The sequence below is a fragment of the Liolophura sinensis genome, chromosome 1 (assembly GCF_032854445.1).
Source record: "Liolophura sinensis isolate JHLJ2023 chromosome 1, CUHK_Ljap_v2, whole genome shotgun sequence".
Classification (NCBI taxonomy): domain Eukaryota; kingdom Metazoa; phylum Mollusca; class Polyplacophora; order Chitonida; family Chitonidae; genus Liolophura; species Liolophura sinensis.
This window is the reverse complement of record NC_088295.1, coordinates 57,056,503-57,080,254: the sequence shown is the minus strand read 5'-3', so window position 1 is coordinate 57,080,254 and position 23,752 is coordinate 57,056,503. Positions and strand designations below refer to the sequence as shown.

At 36.9% G+C, this 23,752-nt stretch overlaps 1 protein-coding gene across 1 annotated transcript in view; it reads right to left on the bottom strand.

Moving 5' to 3' along the window:
• The window catches only part of LOC135482216 (uncharacterized), a 43,481-nt gene that overhangs the window by 12,113 nt on the left and 7,616 nt on the right, over positions 1-23,752 (bottom strand). The gene's annotated exons all lie outside the window — the stretch shown is intronic.

Below are 23,752 nucleotides of genomic sequence, written 5' to 3'. Positions count from 1 at the left end.
CTAGATAAAAGGGCGGTGGAAATCCATCCTGCAACAAGGAGGCACATTACATACACCATAAGGATTCCTTCGTCGCAATATGACTGGACAATTGTTAAGTACGACGTTAAACCTCACTCACTCACTCACTCACTCCCTCACATTTGGAATAATGATCTGAACAGGATGTTTGGCAAGGCCCACAGATACATGGATGCAGACAAACTTATACAGCACGTGTAAGCTTGCAATACAATTTGTACACCCTGTATGTACAGGCCACACCTTAACCATGTACATTACATTCAGCACTAATTGATAGTTTTACATCTACATAGGTTGCAATACAATTTGTACACCCTGTATGTACAGGCCACACCTTAACCATGTACATTACATTCAGCACTAATTGATAGTTTTACATCTACATAGGTACATCCACACACATGTACACAACAGAAAATATGATTATGATTTGATTGTGTTGTTTGGAAATGAGCGAGCACACAAGTGTTTTCAGATCATACATCTCTTAATCAAAGAGTTTAGCCACATTAAACAGAGTGGAGGCAACACACTGGCAAATTTAAACTGCCTTGACACACACATACATGTTCATACTATATGTAAAACCATATATATATATATACATGTATATATGAAAGTATTGCTCACAAAATACTAACATAAGCCAGTAATTCTTAATTAGCTTGTCTGATTGACATGCTGAAGAGGTTAATTAGTTCAGCACGAACACAAGGTTTCTGCTGGGCACTTTTTACACTGGCTATAGTTCCAGGTGTCTCAGTTAATTATCTACTCAGGTGTGTGCATCCCATTACAACGGGAAACGAGCAAGCCAGATTAGTCCCGGTTTTCCTTTTGTCTACACACAACATGCCCACAGAATTCTTTTTGTGAGTTTATTAAATGAACAGTGGAAGTACATAAAAATAGACAATGTCACATGTAAAACAACAGTAAACTGCTCAAACCCCCCCCCCCCCACATGTTCATTTTTAGAAGAAACTATTTCACTCTTGTAGTAACATATATTCCTGCTTTTTAAACCAACATTTGACCACTTCTGAAGATCAATATCAGGAGATATGGGAATCAGGCAAAATGTGCAGCTTACTCAAGGCAAAAATGTGCAGCTTACTCAAGGCAAAATGTGCAGCTTACTCAAGGCAAAATGTGCAGCTTACTCAAGGCGAAACTTTGAGGTCAGTTACTGTATCCTATTTATTAATATATTCGTACCAGGTACGTAAAAATATTTGACTTAGAAGAGATAAAAATGGTCACGTTTTAGGGTGGGTGAAGTCTGAATGAGCCAGCAAAGAATCCAATATAAAACAGGTACAAGCACATTAGTACCATGAAGGGTTCAATCCAGGATGCAATTGCCATTTTCTGAGCGAACATATTTCAAACTTCAAATTGACTGTTTTGAACTCTTGATGACTCATTCTGATGTTTATCTTACTTCAATAATGGGCTGGAGGGAAATCACTACTCAGTATACATGTAAACACCTAGGTAAATTATAACAACTCATTAGATACAAAGTACAAATAAAATGTACCAGACAAACCTCCAAATGTAGTTGTAAACCACAAGACAATAGGCCAGAACTGGAAAATGTTTCACGGAATGTGATTGGTCTGTATCAGAACCACTTACAGACTGTACTGTGCAAGTGACACTTTGCCCGAGGGTCCTTCCACAAATTACATGTATCATTTTATACATATGTCGGTTAAACCCTTGAAGAATCACAATAATCTTCTTTCACAATGGAAAAAAGCATAATTTCTGCAAAGCTGTTTTAATGGATCTCTTCACAGTTCTTACCTTCCTTTATAAAGACAATGGTAATTTTGATAGGGCAATAGCTGGGAGTCCATACAAGGTTTTACCGTCTCTTGACCCGGTGGAAGCTTTATTGCCTGTCATTCGACTATCTTCAGCATTTATGGCTACTCTCATTATAGTTTTACACCAGAAGAGAACCTAGAAATGCCATCCAAAATAACTCTGATAGTCTATTTTTAGAAAACAGACAGAGAAGATCTATAATTTTAGATCTTTTGTAGAGAAAGAAAAAAAAACTGTATCATTTTTGCTACAGGCATATCGTAATTGTATCTGCTAGAGGCACAGCTATAACGTTTTGTTTTCTTTGCATAAAAACTGACAGTTTGACGCCTCTACAGACCCAAGTCATTATAGATCATTTCATATTCGCAGGAAATATCGGATATTATCTTTCACACATGCAGACGTATGTATATAAGAAGATGAACAGCTTTTCCTTGTTAAGTCAAACACATATGTATCTACATTAAATATATATTTACATTTATCTTTTATATTCTCTCTTATATCTAAAAGTAAAACTGAAATGTGTTAAACATCAATACATGTAAAAAAAAAAAAAATAGAACATGCAAGAAACTGATACCCCACAAGCATGTAGAGTATTTCCATCCTTCCAGTTTCAAAATAACTACATTTTTAATTTACATGTATGTATTTCCCTAATTTAAAAACATATGACAGCTTGAGAGAAAAATTACAACCCATTTATTAATTGGTTTGCCTACAAATTTATGAGGAAATCAGGAATATTGTTCTCATGTAAATGTGTTACAAGAGAGCCACTGCTTTGGTAACACCAGACATACTTTGCTTGGCCTAAAATTTAACCCAAGTTCAACTTACTCATTTTACCTGAGTTCTACCGCTTTAGAAAGATATTTTGAGGTTTGTTTTGAATGCAGATGTAAGTTTCTATACTAAAAGCATTATCTTATGATCGTCATTTGACAGTAAAAATGCACTTCTTGAGGTAAATGTTTAGGTCAAATTTGGTATGTCAAGTCTACTTTAAATAGCATGCATGGTATTCCAGTTAAATAATAAATGTATTTTTTATGTCTGCACTAAAGACAAGACTGCTACAAGGATATGGCTCACATGTTCAAAAGCAACACTAAAACTGAAGCAAACAAATGAAAGGTTTCAAGTAAGTACACATGCATCAATACATAATAACCGAATGCACTGTACTGGAGAAATTCTCATAGTGGTCAGGTCCTGCACCCTACGCACACAGTGTGCACAAGTTCACACTCCGCACCTATCAAGTTTTATCAGCCTCTATTACGTCAAATGCAATATTCCCTAGATAATTTGCTCATTTTATCATGCACTTACTGTACTTACGTATAATACATATATACATGTATACAGTCATTTTGATGGCAGTCAAATGAGCAGGTAAACGAACATTACTAATGTGGTTGTCTAACATCCCAGTGTTAATAGAGCATGTTATATACACGCACATGTACATCAACTTGGTTAAACTAATACATGTACTGGAAAACCTCTTCAATACGCATACATGTACTGGTACATGTGCTGGAAAACCTCTTCAATACACATACATGTACTGGCAAACCTCTTCAATGCGCATGCATGTACTGGTACATGTACCAGAAAACCTCTTCAATGCGCATACATGTACAGGTACATGTACTGGAAAACCTCTTCAATAGGCATACATGTACTGCTACATGTATTGAAAAACCTCTTCAATACGCATACATGTACTAGAAAACCTCTTCAATACGCATACATGTACCGTAAAACCTCTTCAATACGCATACTGGTACATGTACTGGAAAACATCTTCAATACGCATACTGGTACATGTACAGCTGTTTTATATAACTGCTTTGTAATATTGTTGTGTTAACTTCCTACAATGTACATGTATAAATATTGACAGAGCTTTTGATAACTATTATAAATTTGGGCACACTCTCTATTACATGTATTTTGTTCCAATTATTTTTGGTTTAAGGTCATTACCATTCCACACCAAATTTGGATTAAACGGCATCAAGCAAAGAAAGAGATTTAGGCTGCAGGGGGGTATTTTCAAATTTCAAACACATGGACTTCTAACATTTGGTCATGATTCTGGTTATTTCATTTCGGGACCTAATACTTGGGACATCCTTTAAGCAATGGCCATAACACAGGCATAAAGACCTGGATGTTAATACTGAACTATTCTTAAAGACTCTAAAGGTCATGTGAGAATAATATCATTTTATGACACTACAACAACAACGATCCATCCTCTTCAAGGAAAGTTTTCATATTAAGTTGTATGAAAATAAACATTATTTATTTTGATTATTTTCTTTGCCATTAACACCTAATTTAATTTATTACTTAAATTTACACTGGAGTTAGACATGTACAAGACAAGTGCATCTACATAAGTTTTTACTGTTGGTCGAAGCACGTACATGCACAATTTAATATTATAATGCACAGGCGAATGTCAGGCCTAAACAAAGAATACAAGTTGTTTGACATGTCATGACTCATCCTTTACAGTAACTTTAAAAATGACAACAATGCTGGACACCTGTGGATGTACATGTATATATAACCTACCTGTACTATACACGTACAGGTATTTTGAATAGTGCAGTTCTTCTACATGTGGTATCTCCACCTTATGAGGTGATGATCTAAGCATAAAACCTTATTTAAATCACCACACGTTGTTGTCCTTGTATGTATTGGGTGGGCATAAAAAAAATGGGCTGTACTTTGACACTCAATATCTTCGAAACCCTCTAACGTCAGCTTCTAAAAATTTACACGCTCAAAAGCCACTATGTTCTAAGTATAGAGACCAAATTTCAATTTCATCCTTTAAGATTTCTCCAAAACGAAGAGTCAAAAACGCATGTTCCGCACATTTCAAAATGATGTTCTATCTACCTTGTTTTACTTGAAAAGGTGATCAATTCCTTGTCCGCCACAAAGAAAAACATCTTGATTCAGCAAAACCTGTGCCTATCTGGCAGTATGGTTTCTCTTAGACTAGAGCCAGACAATTTTTCCAGACGACACTTGGTTGACGCGTGTCACACAGGTGCAGCGCGCGCTCTACTCATGACACCTGACAGGTGATGCAATGGGGGTCACCGGAACATGCATTTTTGAGGCTATGTTTTGATTTTAACCCTGTGTACAGACTACTCAGGCTATGACCTTGAAAATTGGTCAGTATATTAACAAAATCATGCTATTTGAATGTCTAAAGTTTGAAAGGGTTTGAACAAAGGATAATGGAGAAATGCATTGTCTTCAGCAAAAATTCCACTTAAATTGCTGCAACTACGCATAACTAGCTCTACCTACACCAACTTCTCACAATACCACTACAAAGGCTTCCACAGTAAAAGAACAGTGTAAAAAATTTAGCTCTGATTTGCATTTTCAGACAATTAGGGCATGACACAATATTGAGGTTCACACAAGTGCTTTGTTTTATTGGAATGAATTCTCTTCAAACTTTTCTTTAATTCTGGCACCACAAATCTCTGGAGTATTTGTCCTTTTTTATAACTGCCTATGGAGAGAAAAAAAGCTAAAATGTACATGTAGCAAGATTACACGCAACTCATGATTGGAAGTAAGAGGTAGGACAAGGACAATGTCGTGTACCCAATATTAATTTGACAGAAGCCATTTGTTAGGTACAGGACTTACCTACCACGAAAATAACACTAACTTTTTTCAGTGATGCGAATAAATGGAGTATTTGCCATGATGTCCTTCAGCAACTTAAAATCTATTTCCAGGCATGTGACTGGACTTATCATCAGCTGTACTAATGCTGTACAGTAGCTTATGTGTATCCTAGTATACCAGCATGTCATCCATGTACTTAACCTGCTGACTGTATAGTCTATGTGGCTAACTGTTGGAGGCCAGCTGGAATGTCTGGCGGCTCTGGCATGAAAACTACTGGAATGTACAATGCAACACTTCTGCAACACTAAATACCATGAGCCGGCTGGCTGCAGGTACAGGAATGCCTTCACTTCATCATACTAGTTTACACTAAACTCTTAAACAAAGGAATACAGTATGTGTGGATATCCTTCAATGATCATTAAACTCAACTTTAATAATGAATGAAAGAATGATACATTAATGAATGAATGATACAACAATAATACATGAATGAATGAATGAATGAATGATACAACAATAATACATGAACATAAACGAATGAATGAATGATAAAACAATAAAACATGCACGTGAACAAATGATGCAACAATAATACATGTACGTCAAGGAATGAATGAATGGTATAATACATGCACGTGAATGAATGAATGAATAATAACAATAATACATACACATGAATGAATGAATGAATACAGCACATTTATAGGGCCTGTGTATGATATTGATGCAGTACACCTACAGCACATTTATAGGGCCTGTGTATGATACTGATGAAGTACAGGTACAGCACATTTATAGGGCCTGTGTATGATACTGATGAAGTACAGGTACAGCACATTTACAGGGCCTGTGTATGATACTGATGAAGTACAGGTACAGCACATTTATAGGGCCTGTGTATGATACTGATGCAGTACACCTACAGCACATTTATAGGGCCTGTGTATGATAGTGATGCAGTACACCTACAGCACATTTAAGGGGCCTGTGTATGATACTGATGCAGTACACCTACAGCACATTTATAGGGCTTGTGTATGATACTGTTGCAGTACACCTACAGCACATTTATAGGGCCTGTGTATGTTATTGATGCAGTACACCTACAGCACATTTACAGGGCCTGTGTATGATACTGATGAAGTACAGGTACAGCACATTTATAGGGTCTGTGTACGATATTGATGCAGTACACGTACAGCACATTTATAGGGCCTGTGTATGATACTGACGCAGTAAACTTACAGCACATTTATAGGGCCTGTGTATGATACTGATGCAGTACACCTACAGCACATTTATAGGGCCTGTGTATGATAGTGATGCAGTACACCTACAGCACATTTAAGGGGCCTGTGTATGATACTGATGCAGTACACCTACAGCACATTCATAGGGCCTGTGTATGTTATTGATGCAGTATACGTACAGCACATTTACAGGGCCTTTGTATGATACTGATACAGTAGACGTACGGCACATTTACAGGGCCTGTGTATGATACTGATACAGTATACGTACAGCACATTTACAGGCCCTTTGTATGATACTGATACAGTAGACGTACAGCACATTTATATGGCCTGTGTATGATACTGATGCAGTACATGTACAGCACATTTATAGGGCCTGTGTATGATACTGATGCAGTACACGTACAGCACACTTATAGGGCCTGTGTGTGATACTGATGCAGTACACGTACAGCACATTTCTAGGGCCTGTGAATGAACAAAACATGTTCATGTATGGATTTATAAATGTGCAACTAAATTTCTTTCTTTATCTGATTTTGGATTTCATGTATGCCATGCTCAATACAAATTCATTATGAATACATGTATACATGGATGACAGCAGTCACATTAGACCGGCCTGGATAGCACACTTGGTAGAGCGTCCGCTTTGGGAGCAGTAGATCCAGGATCAAACCTGGATTGAGTCACAACTAAGACTATAAAAGAGGAAGTTGTAACTTCCTCGCTTGGCCTTCAGCACAAAGGGGATAGTGCAACAAATGGTTGACCCATATCAGTATAATGGCTCAGGCGTGGCAATTTACTTGCCTTCGGTAAGTCGTCTCAGTGAAGCAACACTAGATAAAAGAGCAGGGGATATCCGTCCTGCAACAAGGAGGCACATCACATACACCCTAAGGATTCCTTCGTCGTCCTATGACTGAAAAATTGTTGAGTGCGACATTAAACCCCAAGCACTCATTTGCTCAACAGTCACATTCATCGTTGGAGAAAGCTTCAGTGCCCTAAGTAAATCATCTTGCTTCGTCATGCCCGACACCTCTCCAGTGGGCGTATTTATCACGTGTCTTGAGACTAAAGTCCAAAATTCAAACGCTGATTCTTTAATGCAAAACTTTGTACCAACCAGGATTTGAGCTCTTTCATGTTCTGAGCTTGCCTTTCGAGGACTACAAATTTATAACTTCCCTGTAATTCGCTTGATACATACGGACCTTGTCTTAGAATAAAGCAGCAGACCAACGTGCAAGAGTTGGATTCGAGCTATGCAGCCTCATTTGAGACCGTGAACATCTGGGTATGTCGCTCGTACAAGTCAGCGGCAAGCAGACGACGAGGTGAAAGATACCATGGGAAGGTATAGGGATAATGTATAGTACAATGAACAACACTGGATGATATTTAGATATACGTACCACTGGTAATAACCAGAAATTATAAACGAATGAATGAATGAATGCTCAGGGTTTAATGCATACTTTCCCAGAGATTATAGTACGTGTGTATGTAAGACAACAGAACAATGTGCACAGCATATATGAATTGTGAACATCAACAAAACCTGGTTTTAGAGACCATTTTGTATTAACTCCCATGTTATGCAGACAATCTTTTCACTGCCATGTGTGAGTGAGTATGCGTGTTGGCACAAGTAAAACGGCAAGTGCTTGGATGTCCATGGTTTCAAATTGGCGACAGTACAAGGGCAATTCTCATATGGCGAGAGCATTGCTTTTCCCAAAGGATTTAAACTACAATCATCCCACAAATGTACATTTAAATCAATATCACACAAAAGGGGATTAAATCTATATGTATGTACATGTATATGTACCGTATATGCATAAGCAGCATGGCCATAATGTATATGTAGATACACACCATAAGTTCAGACCATGCACAACCACATGCACTTTATAAATAAATCATGATTTATGTATTGTGATATAAAGAGTGAATTTGGAAGTAATATACTGCGTTAATCCCCTTGTTCACTGAGATGGTATGCTGAATAGACTAAACTTTTACACCATTAACTGATTTGGGTAGGACTTAAATCTAACAGTACATGTACATGGTACTGTTATCCCTGTGTTAACAGTAAATTCCCTACTGTTTCCATCTGCAGCATTCCTGGCTGTTGGTATTTATAAACAGAGAAGGGACACACCAGCAAGGGAGGGTGACACCATGTGGTATTTGGCTACCACACCACATGTTGTACTACAATGTAGGCGTACACCAACAGAATACTGTGGGCCTGTGTTTATATCAACTACTTGTACACACAATACTGAAGTCGGTGGATCTAATATCCCCTCAATAAAATGTACATTTACACAGGACATTACATTAATTTTCATGTACACATGTTCATTTACATGAACATACACAAATGTAAAGTGCAAGTCTAATTCATATCATACCTGTGACTTGTATTAGGGTATACTGTATTGTGATCAAAATCATCGCGATCAACTTATTTACGGGACAGTTGTTTAATACAATAAGACTTAAACCACAGAGAGTAAAACCAGAACAGTTGTGATAATGTGATAATTGACAAATGGTCACACGCAAACCAGTGAAATACCAGTGAAGTTCTCATGCTTGACATTTTTTCACCTAAAAGATGTTGATCAGTTTTATGGATGCAGGAAAATCGAGTGCCATGGGTAAACCACAGACCATTAGCAAGTTTATACTGACAAAGTTTCGCATGTGTGACACAGAGATATGCACTTCAGTGGTAGAAGACGTGGTCTTCTACAAACGCTAGACAGCACAAATAGTCACACAACCATTTGTTGATCGCTTCATGTCAATGGGGCCAAACAACGCAGTGAGAGTGGGGGAAAAAGCAAAATCCCATCTGCAAGGCCAGGTTTGAACTCACACCTCGTGTTCCTCATAATCAAAGCTGAGGAGATAATATCTTGTGTGTTGTATTATCAAAATGTGCTAGTTCATGCAGGAGACTACAACACATGTGTGCAGAAAATATACATGCATGTACGTTATATTAGTGAAGCGAATAGACATGTTAAAGTGCTGAATTGTGCCTTTACATAACTGAGTATGACCAAGGTTAACTACCCTAATTATATGAACAGGGTGTACATTTACAAGTGGTGTTTTCACGTGCATGTGGGGGAGGGGGGGAGAGGGGAGGGGGGAGAGGAGAGGGTGGAGGGGCTTCTTCAAAAGCTAACTTGTGGACATGTATGAAAATCCCACTAGTACATATACATGTTCAGTTTACAAGGCGTGAGATCATGGTAACAACTGCCATATGAAGCATACCATAAAATAAGATAAGCTCCCAATCATAAACTGAGGAAATAAATACATGTACATGTAGGTACACAGATGCATATAATACACTTTAATATCTTGTTTCGTCAATTATGTGATATGACCTACATACAGTGTACATAAAAGTATATGGCCATTAAGCATATCAGTCAACCATCTTATATGTTACACACCATCATGCACATTACTTGTACATGTACATATGCACGCTGTTACTTTTCCTAAAACACCGTTACAGTTATCATACATTACAAGGTTAATGACATCCAGCTGTTTCAATGCAATGATAAAACATGAAGAGTAACCAATGCAAATACATGCAAGTCTTCAAACCAAGTTAAGGAGTAAATGTTAAAAGTAGGACTACAACTTAACAGTTCTTCAAAGCAAGTATTTCCCTTCGGAAGTATTTCAGCCATATTGCCGGGAACCAATGTTTTAATTAAGAGACAAGTCAATCATTTTTGATGCAACAACAGGAACATCAAAAACCAAATTAAAATACCTGCGGATATTAAAAGCCAGCCAAACCAAGTCAAAGAAATTTCTGTTACCATACAGTTGTATCATACTTAAATGCAAAAACAGAAATTTTATTACATATGATAAAGTCAATACCGATCAGTTATTTAACCTGCTTTCATTATAGAACTGACAAAACTTACCTAAATACAAGTTCAAAGCTTTAGTTGATCATCTGTCCTAGTAGTTACAGGTAGAAAAATTCCAGGAGAATCATGAATGCTTCAAAGCACTAGGCAGCCAGGTACATGAACAAATAGTCAGCTCAGCACAGGCCTAAGCAGAAGTACCTGTCCCACATCGAGTAAGCTTGGTACCAGTATATACAATAAATCTTCGGTTGTTCTCCATACATAGAGCCTCCCACAATGACAGCTGACATACTGCCAGACCTCTACTACATTGTACTCTTATATCCTGGTGTATCGCCAGTCAGTCAGACCTATCAAAAATGCGTGGGGTGATATATATTTCGGAGAACATCCTATTAAATGTTTATGCAACTGGGTTAAGTCCACTGTGAAGCTTTCCTAAAGAGGTATACTGCAATATTTCTATTGAAGCCAGCTCACTCAAAGACGTACACATGTACATTTTCAGGTATAAAAGCAGAATGAAAAATGTAAAAATTTCTCGATGTAATTTCATTTTTTATTTTCTTTCAGCACAACTGTGTAATTTTGCACAAAGAAATCCAAGGACAGGTTGACCCAGTGAAAAGATAACAGTTGCTTGCATGGTGTCTTAGAAATGCACCAGTTACACAAAATGCTCTTTACTTCCCAGCTTAAGAAGACTGCATGTAAGCGTACTAGCCATTTTTGGTATATCGCAATTACAATCAAATTTTTGCTTTTATTTCAGAGTGGCTCCAACAAATTCCCATTCACAAACCATCAGGCTCATCTACGTATGAGTTACCGTTCAAAATTGCAAAAAACAAAGCTTCTAAAATACATACTACAGCGGGTCGCATTATCAATTTTTCGATCTTAAAGAATCAATTTAACACTATAAATAGTACAGGTACGAGTCAAATACATATTGAAAGGCAACAATTGAGCCATCCTTGGCAAAATTTAGTTCGATTACCAAAGATGGATTTTTTTACCGAAAAACCTCAGGCATAGCCACTTTAGTAAGGCGTTCGTGGTTCGCACATGAACACGCTGTCCTTAATGCTGTTACTGGCACAGATATAATAATATACACACATGTATTTAACCCTGACATGCAATGTAAATATACACACTCATAAATGTACACATCTTATAACTCCATGCTCGATGCCAGTCACACATATACTACTTGTACTGTAGAGTACACAGTTGCCCCAGAATGGTTTGTGCATGAGCAATATCTCCGTCACCTTAAGAGGGCACTGAATATTTTCACCAAGTTACTACATACTACTTGTAGTTAATCTGAAGGGGGCCTATCAGTGAGTGTACATGTATATTTAAGTACTTGATCTCTTGAAGTATTCAGGTTAAGGGTTTCACTGACAGAATGAATGGAAATAATACAGCTTATATTGTATACATGTACATGTATATATCCTGGAGAGACGCTCTTTGTGATTTCACCACCAGTGCAGCAAGTATTTCATATTCGCCTGAATGTTTGCAGGGCAAATGAAAGACATCTCACTGCAAAATAAAGAGTGCTTGGGTGATTAAATGTGTTTACAGACAAAAACTGGCACACTAGAGTGTACAATGACTGTCTATTGACACAGTCACCTGCACTTGATTTCTGAGAGGTCAAGGTCAAACACAAAACCATGGAATACAATGTCAGTACAAGTACATTAGTGAAATGTGCACAGGTATCAATAACTATATTCATTGCAGTTATCCTTTCAATGATGATGTAAAAAGTTTCAGGCTGATTGCAAGCTTAAAAATGTAAAGCTACATGTTTGTACATTTTCACATTACAGATGATCATTCCCATTTTCACCTTACATAAGTTCCTTCACATTTTCACCTTACAGAAGTTCATTTAAATATTCACCTTGCAGAAGTAAATTTACATTTTCACCTTACAGAAGATCATTCACATTTTCACCTTACAAAAGTTCCTTCACATTTTCACCTTAAAGAAGTTCATTTACATTTGCTCCTTACAGAAGATCATTCACATTTACACCTTAAAGTTCATTCACATTTTCACCTTACATAAGTTCCTTCACATTTTCACCTTACAGAAGTTCATTTAAATATTCACCTTGCAGAAGTAAATTTACATTTTCACCTTACAGAAGATCATTCACATTTTCACCTTACAAAAGTTCCTTCACATTTTCACCTTAAAGAAGTTCATTTACATTTGCTCCTTACAGAAGATCATTCACATTTACATGTACACCTTAAAGTTCATTCACATTTTCACCTTACTCAAGTTCATTCACATTTTCACCTTACAGAAATTCATTTAAATATTCACCTTGCAGAAGTAAATTTACATTTTCACCTTACAGAAGATCATTCACATTTTCACCTTACAAAAGTTCCTTCACATTTTCACCTTAAAGAAGTTCATTTACATTTGCACCTTACAGAAGATCATTCACATTTACACCTTAAAGTTCATTCACATTTTCACCTTACTCAAGTTCATTCACATTTTCACCTTACAGAAGTTCATTCACATTTTCACCTTACTTCAAACAGTGTGGTACAGTATAACAAGATCCCATTACCGTATTACTGCGCCAAATAAATGTTCAGGCAAGGCAAAAGCCTAGATGGCCTCCCCTCCCCTCTCTCTTACATGTAGGTGAATACATGTACACATGCTATCAATATCCATGTGTAAGCTGTGTTCAGGTTTAACACCTTAATCAGCTTACGAGGTATTAAGCTGTGACTTTTCCCTATGATCTGGGCTGACTCATTCATAAACATCCACAATTAACATGTACTCATGTTAACGCTCCTCCACCCATAACCCTAACCTAAAAGGGAAATATTCTTGACCGTGGGGTCTGACCACAATCACATACATAAATTACAACGTTTTCAATCTTTAATTGGCTTTGTTAAGGTAGATAGGACCAAACTATCCATGTACAGGGTTATTTAGTCAAGTTACATATAAAATAAAGCTCATACCACTGCTATCCATTCATTATAGATGGCACGGAGCACATTCCCTGAGTTACTGTACATACATGTATACACCCGCAGGAAATATTTTTTCAAGGACTCTTAAGGACCCAATATCCTATTTTTCCAACCATTTTAAGGATACAGTATCCTATGTTTTCCAACAGTTTCAAGGACCATTAAGCTTAAGTACAAACCTTTCACATGGAAATGTGGAATGAATACTACTTCAACTTTGTACACTGTTTGTCTGTCCATTTCAAACAAAATGCAATAAAACGTGATGCTGAAAAATCAAGGACTTCTCACAAGCTAAACTCTTTTTCAAGGACGTTTAAAGTCTTGAAAACCTTTCAACATGATTCAAGCACTTTCAAGGCTTTCCAGGGACCAGTAGAAAAACAACTTTTGAATTCGGTCTTCTCAACTACATGCTGTTCATGTAACCTATCTTTTAAGCATGGATACATCTCCACATTTGTATAACATAACTTGATAAGTGTGCTGTAAATCGCCAACCTTTTCAACCTCTATGTGGAATTAATATGCATACAATTATTATAAAAATGATGCTGAAATATTTATTTGCGTGTCACTAAAGAAGCAAGCCCCCCAAAAAACTGTAGAAATTATTTCTTTACACTCAATAATTCTCTCAGAATGATTCAAAATATTGGTTGCAGATGCCGTTAAAGAATCAGGGTAGTACTACATGTATCATATACATACCTCACACAGCTGGCTACCGGCCGGTCCAGCAAACTGGTACACTGCACCGTGTAATACAAGTTTCATCATTCATAGGTGTAAAATTAACTGCATTCGCCAATCCATGGTGTTATACTCATTCTGACATCCAGCTGATGACCTGTGACATTGGTGTGCTGTATGATGATTTAATAATACACCAGATATGCACACATGTAGAGTCATGAGTATAAATAGTAACATCAATCATTACATTGTTGCGCTTCCAGTTACGTAATTTACATTACTGACACCTGACTGAAGAGTAAATCACCCTGCACAACTTTACGATCGCCATTCACACACCAGCATGTTCACTGAAGAAACATTTGATGCCATCAAAACCAATACACTAAGGTTGCCATCAAAACCCGTACACTAAGGTTGCCATCAAAACCAATACACTGAGGTTGCCATCAAAACCAATACACTGAGGTTGCCATCAAAACCAGTACACTAAAGTTGCCGTCAAAACCAGTACACTGAAGTTGCCATCAAAACCAGCACACTGAAGTTGCCATCAAAACCAGCACACTGAAGTTGCCATCAAAACCGGCACACTGAAGTTGCCACCAAAACCAGCACACTGAAGTTGCCTTCAAAACCAATACACTGAGGTTGCCATCAAAACCAATACACTGAGGTTGCCATCAAAACCAGTACACTGAAGTTGCCATCAAAACCAGCACACTGAAGTTGCCATCAAAACCAGTACACTGAAGTTGCCATCAAAACCAGTACACTGAAGTTGCCATCAAAACCAGCACACTGAAGTTGCCACCAAAACCAGTACACTGAAGTTGCCTTCAAAACCAATACACTGAGGTTGCCTTCAAAACCAATACACTGAGGTTGCCATCAAAACCAAAACACTGAGGTTGCCATCAAAACCAATACATCGATTAAAACTCAACAGACAATACTTGTACATGTATGCTTTGCTTTTCTTAGGTGACAAATAGTTGAATTCATTCATATGTGGCTCTGATGATGTATTAAAATCTTGTACCGTAATTCTTCAACCTTTTCAACCACCTTTGCAACCAATATTTTGAAACATTCTCAGAAAGCTATGGGATGCAGAGAAACAATCTGTATACTTTTATGAAGCTTGCATCTTTAGTGACACAAAATAATAATTTTCACTGTAATTTTCATTGTCATTTTCATAATGATTGTATCCATAAATTCCACTGTAAAAAGTGGTTGAAAAGGCACAAGTGTTTCCAACAATTTCCAAGGTATACAATTTAGTTTATTTTTCATTTTAATTCATTTTATAAAATAAAGTTGCACTCATCTTGACAGACAAATTTCAACAATTTATTTTGTGTTTGTAATACCAAAGAATGTAGTGTATTTTTCCTGTAAATGCTGGCCTAATAACATTTTACTGTTTTTTTTTTTGTATTTTTTTTTAAAACGTGGCATTTTTACTAATGCATGCCCATTAATACACAACCATTTAACCATACTTGACCCACAACACTCGTGATAAGATGGTATTTATTTTACTGGCCCACATCTCGGATAATCCTACCAACATGTATGCTAACAATGCTCCAGAAATCCCCTTAATGTGTGTATATTTAGAGTACCTACTTAAGGCATATTTCCTGGGCGTAAAGTCTGGGTACCATTGCCAAGTGGAACGAAGGTTGGGCTGCAGCCACAAAACCACAATACTGTCTTGTCATGATCTCATGACAACAACAACAAGTAGTGTTAACATCTGTGACACATTTTTTTTTTTTTTTTTTTTTCATCTTACCCACTCTGCTTGTGCACTTGTTTACCTACAAAAATCCCTCTTCTTTTTAAGGTTTCTGTATATGTTGTAGGTGTTACTAATATTACATGGAACTTGTACCTTAAGGTAAATGTCTGGTTTGTGGTTGACCCAGCAACACGCATGTAAATGTGAAATATTTATGTCCGTTAGCATGACAAAATTAGTCATATATGTATGTATATATGTATGTATGTATGTATATATATATATATATATATATATATATATATATATATATATATATATATATATATATGACTAATTTTGTCATGCTAACGGACATAAATATTTCACACGTCTGTTCACAATAAAAACTTACTCTGAAAAATATTTCCTAATACTAAACCATTTTATAAATGTATCTAGATTTACTTACAGGTAAATATATTTATATTCTTTACAAAACGGTTGGAAATTCCATCTACCATCTACAAAAACTGGGTGACGGATAAGAAGATGACCTTTGTTCTCACTGTGGGTGTATAGAACATACTATTATTGCACTGTACATAGATTTAGCAACACCCTACATGTATTGTCGGGAGTCTATAAAACACCCTGCGGACTAAATGCATGACAAGTGTCAAGCCGAAAGCCATTTATGAGAAAATGTAGATGTACATGTACCTGACTGACATAAAAAGTTTAGCATTTTCAAGTCCAGCCCTGTTTGTTTTCTTAAGTGGCTGATTTACAAGAGGTTAAGTGGAGCTACTTAAACTTCCTACCAACAGAAGGAAACAATCATGTAGGGACATCCGATTGCCAAAACTATAGGTACGATATAGTTATAGGGCAAATGTACATCATATGGTCGCAGGGGCCTGCTGCAGATGTACATGTAGATATATCCCAACAATTTTCATATACTTACATGTGCATTTTGCTAACACTTGAAGATGTACAGAGTTGTGGTTCATGATAGGGAAACTGCAATAGGCTAACTGGTAGTGCATATACACACAAACCTTGTATATAACAACTTTGACACTGCTTCAGTGAAACGTACATGTACCAGTACATGACCTTGTTTTTAACAAATGCATATTAATCTTGTTAACTGGTTAATTAGCATTCATACATGTGCTTGCAGCCATAATGAACTAGTTATGTAGATGTACATATCCAGCAAATGGAGAAATACACATGCTAGTTTAAGTTCATCTTTCTTGCTTTGGTTACAAGACGATCCATGTAAGCATATAGTCCAGTCAATTGTGCTACAACTGATTGGATGATACTAGAGAAAGGAGATCCCAGGTTAAATCTATTCTAACATCTTCACTGAATGTATATGTAAATTGCAACCTCTGAATATTCCATACTGCATCTATATGTACATGGTAAATGTATCGAACATTTTTTGATTTGTGATTTATTATCAGTTTAACAGGATTACATTGATTCTAGTAATAAAATAATAATAAGATATTTCTTATTTCTTAATAATATTTGTTTGAACAAAATATAGCCTATCATGCTGAATACACCAGACATGACACCTTACTGGTAGTCAAAGTGAATGTAGTTATAATGACACTATACCAACCAGATACATGTATATACAGTAGTGTTTTTACATAAATTTGAATTATGCATGTTTGGATGCAATTTATGCATCTCAATATGGCATGGTGAAAATGTACATGTACAGTATATATATGGCATAGTGACAATGTACATGTACAGTAAGTATATGGCATAGTGATAATGTACATGTACAGTATGTGTATGGCATAGTGATAATGTACATGTACAGTATGTGTATGGCATAGTGATAATGTACATGTACAGTACGTATATGGCATACTGATAATGTACATGTACAGTATGTGTATGGCATAGTGATAATGTACATGTACAGTACATACATGGCATAGTGACCATGTATATGTATAGTACATATATGGCATAGTGATAATGTACATGTACAGTACGTATATGGCATAGTGATATTGTATGCGTACAGTATGTATATGGCATAGTGATAATGTACATGTACAGTATATATATATATATATATATATATATATATATATATATATATATGGCATAGTGATTATGTACAGGTACAGTAGGTACATGGCACAGTAACAATGTATAAATTTACAGTACGTACATGGCATACTGATAATGTACAGGTACAGTATGTATATGGCATAGTGATAATGTACATGTACAGTATGCATATGGCATAGTGATAATGTACATGTACATACACATGTAGAGATGCCATCATGTGTTGTACAGGAACCAGATCTGGCAGGACGATGATGATGATGAAGAAATGTTCACATGTAACCTACAATTTACTATCTGATGCCACCCTGTAAAGGTCATCATTATCAATGAGTGTGAGATCTGGACGCATCAGACTGCAGCTCTCCGCATTTCACAGGTCACACATCCAACCATGTACATATACTATCCTGCTGTGCTATATCATACATTTCAACCATACCATATGATGTACTATATGCATATACCCTAATTCTTCAAACTTTTCAGCTGTCTCTGTAACCAATATTTTGAAACATTCGGAGAGCACAACACATACAGAGGTCGAAATAAAGATATGTTATTTGACCAGTCATTCTAAAATATATATGCCATGTTGTGGCATTGGCAAGACAGGTTGATTCTGAATGGACATGTCTGATGTCTAGTTCTTAAATTTGACCCCTGCATACACTGGATTTGATCACATTAATTACAATTAAAGTCCAGCTACACTATTAGTATAATGGACGTGTGATAAGGTATACATGTCCGCATGCAGTGTTATGTTACTAGGTAAACATGCGCTAAGCCACGCTGTACTGGCAATGCTGGAGTATAAATGACAATCTGATGAAACTTCGTACTGTTCTATTCACTCATCAGTATTGAAACTAGGTGTATTAATGCACAGGTAATATAAATGAACATATTGTAATATAAATGAACATATTGTAATACAATAACCATTTTGTTGTCTAAAGTACATTCAACAGTACATCATATATTTGTGCAAAAATGTTAAATATAGTCTAAAGTTGCACACATGCATCTGTGCATAATGTATTTGTACAAAAATGTAAATGTAGTAAGCTTTTGTTAAAAAAAAAAAAATAATACAGCAAACTGAAAATCTGTTATACAAATATGTGAAAAGGTTAAAGAATTAAGACATAGAAATGTACAGTTTATCACACCCAATAAAGCAGCGTACGTGTATGCCCTGACTCACACATATTTCAACCATATGAACATGTGCAGCTTGCTCAACCAACATGCTACATGCTACAAAAGCATGTCAGAAGTTCAGAGTAAAGGTTACCATACAACTCTATCATATGTACAGGACAATGTAGCTTACTACACAGCCAAGCACGTGTTAGCTCTAGAGTGTCAATGGATAACAATCAAGGTGTCTCAAGTAACACTGGACCCCCTGGTGAAATCATCAGACCCTGGGAGGGGTGGGGAACCTATAAAGGGTAAAGGAGAATAGCTACAATATATAACACCCCTTTGTCAGAAGCTCTCACTGTTACCAAACAGTCCATTTTGTATCGCATTTAGCACACTCAAAATCTGTACTTGTGAATCTTTTCATTCCACTTGCCCCGATATAGCTGAAATTTTGCTGATGTGGCATTAAGCCATAGTCATTCATTCTTTTCATTCCACAATTCCAAAGAATTTGGGGCTCACATCTAATGTCACATTGGTACATGTATCTCAGTCACACAAAGGCAATCCAGAACTTTAAAGAGCAACTGCCAGTAGAGAACACTGATGGTCGACAAATAAAGGCAACTTACATACCTATACCACCAGTAACATCTGAACAGTTTTGAGAATTACTGGCAATGAAAACTGATGGAGCAGTCTTTGACAGAAGTAACAGAGCTTATCACCACCTTAACAGAGTGTACCATTACCTTAACAGAGTTTACCATCACCTTAACAGAGTGTACCATCACCTTAACAGAGTGTACCATCACCTTAACAGAGTTTACCATCACCTTAACAGAGTGTACTATCACCTTAAAAGAGTTTACCATCACCTTGACAGAGTTTTTGAACAAAGACTTACATGTAGTGCAGGGCTGTCATTAGTCTGCAGTACTGTCCTGTCAGCTAAGCTCAATCACTGTCTATCATATGTCTACAACACATTGTTTAGATCAAATTGTACTGCTTGACATCCTGGACAAAAACTAAAGTCACAGACAACTGATGACCTAGCCTGCTCGGTACACAACAATCAGTTAGTACCTGGTACACTAACACGTGTACACAGACACGCCTTGGTTTACCTATAACCACACCCACTCATATTACTGTACCACGAGGCAGGTACTAATCTATACTAGTTACCTGAATCACTTGTGTACATGCATATCAACAAACATACATACATACATGAGTATGTACACAAAATATTTTCATTGCTGTTCAACACCACACTCAGGAATTCTTCACTTAAAATTTTTTTTTTTTTTTTTTTTAAGAAGTGTGGAGAGGGGTTGGCCTGGAGTGTAAACCACCTACTGTTGGCACATTACTGAAGAACCTTCCGATGTATAACAGAGATGCACCTGCACCTAAAATGTTCTATCGAATGGAAGACAAGCATGTACATACAACTACATGTACACTATACAGTGATGGTGTACATTTACATGCAGGCTGTATAGTGATGGTGTACATTTACATGTACACTGTTCAGTGTTGGTGTACATTTACATGTGCATACATGTATTTCCATCAAAAAATCCACGTGAGTTTGAATCACCTGCACTGAAGTCTGCTAAATTTAAAGCATGTTATATGTGTAATGAGAGCTTCTCAATGTCTAGCCTATAGTGAGTGAAACTGTGATGTGCATGTACTTTTGCGTAAGCTGGCCCACAAATCACTTCACCATGGGACACTGTCAACATTTCTCACTTATTTCCATATACTGGTAATACACGAGACACATGTCACCAGTCCAGGTTAATATTAAAAGCAGCAGCAGCACCTTAGTGTTTTCAAAAGGCCTGACACGTTCATGGACATAAACACATATTCAAAAACATACATATAAGGTATGAATATAAATAAACAAATAATACAAAAAAAGAACACCTACTAATATTTCAACCAATACATGAAGACGACATAAAAGTGCTTGTTTTGTCTCTTTCAGCAATATTTCTCAACCCCACCATGAACAGTACATGTACCTGAACGAGTGCCTAGACAAACCCACTATAGAAAAAGGGATCTCTTTACAGATGTATAGGGATGCATGACACATACATGTAACTGTACACATATTTGTCCTAATCATCAGCATGCAAAAATGCATTTTAGAGCCAAATAAATGTGTCAAAATACTACTAACGTTGTGTTAAAACTCACATTTTGTCAGCAGGTTATCATTCTACCTTGAAACAGCTTTATAACGCGAATAGGTCTCTCAGAGCTTGGCCGACATTTTGGATCAAATCCAGTAATTATCACACGTGCAAAGACATGGCATCTCCAATGATAAACCTTGTTGAGAAGGTTTCTCACAAACCTGTGTGGTTCAACCCTTAAAATCTCATGTGTGGAGCTGCTGGTTTTACATTTGATACTATACACCATCATGAGTGCTGAATAAGTGAACAAAATCTGCATATACAACAGATATGAATGAACTTAAGTTACCAGCTGATATTAAACTGGTAATTTACATGAACACAGAGCTGGACCATATGTACTTTGTATTGCACATATTAGAACATAACAGTATAACAGTACAAAAAAGTCTGTGACAACAGTTGCAAAGATAACAACCACTGACCTGATCTGCTTGACATTTGAAGGTGACAAATCGATATACGGTATATTATGCAATCCCCAGACATGTACTTCTATAATAGTACTCTGCAACAGTCTAGTAATAACAGTGTAGCACAGCTACGTAATAATTCCTGGACTGCTTGTACTTTAATCCAGCCATTCCAGTGGGGACTGACCATTCACACTGTCGACTCTAAATCTTCAATCTTTTCTACCTCTACAGCACTTTTTTTCATTTGAATTTATGAATATATTTAATATGAAAATGTCCGTTAAAATGATTTGCTTGTCACCAAAAGATACATCTTTGGTAAAACTGTACAAATTATTTCTCTCCACACCCTATAGTTCTCTCAGAATGTTTCAAAATACTGGTTGCAGAGGTGGTTGAAAAGGTTGAAGAATTAGGGTACATACATGTAGAGTGCTTGTCAGACATGAGCGCAGAGACACACAGAGCAGGAGTTCACACATACCTGGACTTGTGGTAGCAGCTGATGACAGGAAACTATTGGGGCAGATAATACCTGAGTGACACAGTGTGAAAAGAGCAGGCTCTAACAAACAAGGGAAGTTCTTCAAGCCTAGGCTAGGCGTAGTAGGCTAGTACATGTATCTACGGCTCTGACCACGCGTGTCCTTCTTAACAGCCTCAGGGGAGGAGTGGCCAGTGGTCGGGACGCCACAGCGTGTTCTACAGGCCGAAAATAAACACAGGGGAATTCGATGAAATCAGCTGGAGTTCTGCGTAAACAATAGCGCAGCTTCCTGTATCATACCTGCTCCCCTCCCCTCTTCCATTATACATGTATAGTAGACAGACTAGCCATGCAGTGCCATCGGGTGTAATACGGGATATGCCGTGATGACATCAGCAGTTCATTCACTAGCGTACATCCTGCTCACAGACATACGCTGCAGATCACAGATGAAGGCAGCTTACATTGGTTATAGGTTTTTTTTACTACGAATGCCAGCAATTATATGTACATGTAATAGAAACCCACTCTGCTATAAACTGACACCTACATGTTTGAGATGAAGCTTCATGTATATTTTGCTCACAAATACAGAATAATGACAACGTATACATGTACACGTGTACATTTGCTGCGCATGTCAAAAATATGTACATGTATCATGTATTCGTTCCATAAAGTGCAATTTTAATATAAATGTGATGTGAGGCAAAAAAAGTTCATAACAGATATTAACAAACTATCGTTATGTATGTATCATCTTTCTAACATCGACAGGTCTCTCAGAATAAACTTTGTTATGGATGAACTTTTCCGGTACACACAGTAGGCATAAAAACACTAATCCTGTTAGATGTACCTGGGTTGTTGTTGTTGTTTTTTGTTTGTCATTTCACTGGTATAAAGATCATTAAAATCAGGTACTTAATTCACCATCTCAATTTGAAGAATCTTCTGATCGAAGTTCACAAGTGCCTTGTGAAATTCTATACAATTACTGCACGCTCCAAAGCATCTTGAACTTCTGTAGCCCCCAAAAAACAAAGCAAATGTCTCAGCTAGAACTGAAAATAAATACATGGGACAGACCTTTGGTATTTTGAAGACATCCAGACTTGGGGTATTCCTACACAACATCCCACACAAGTATCCTAT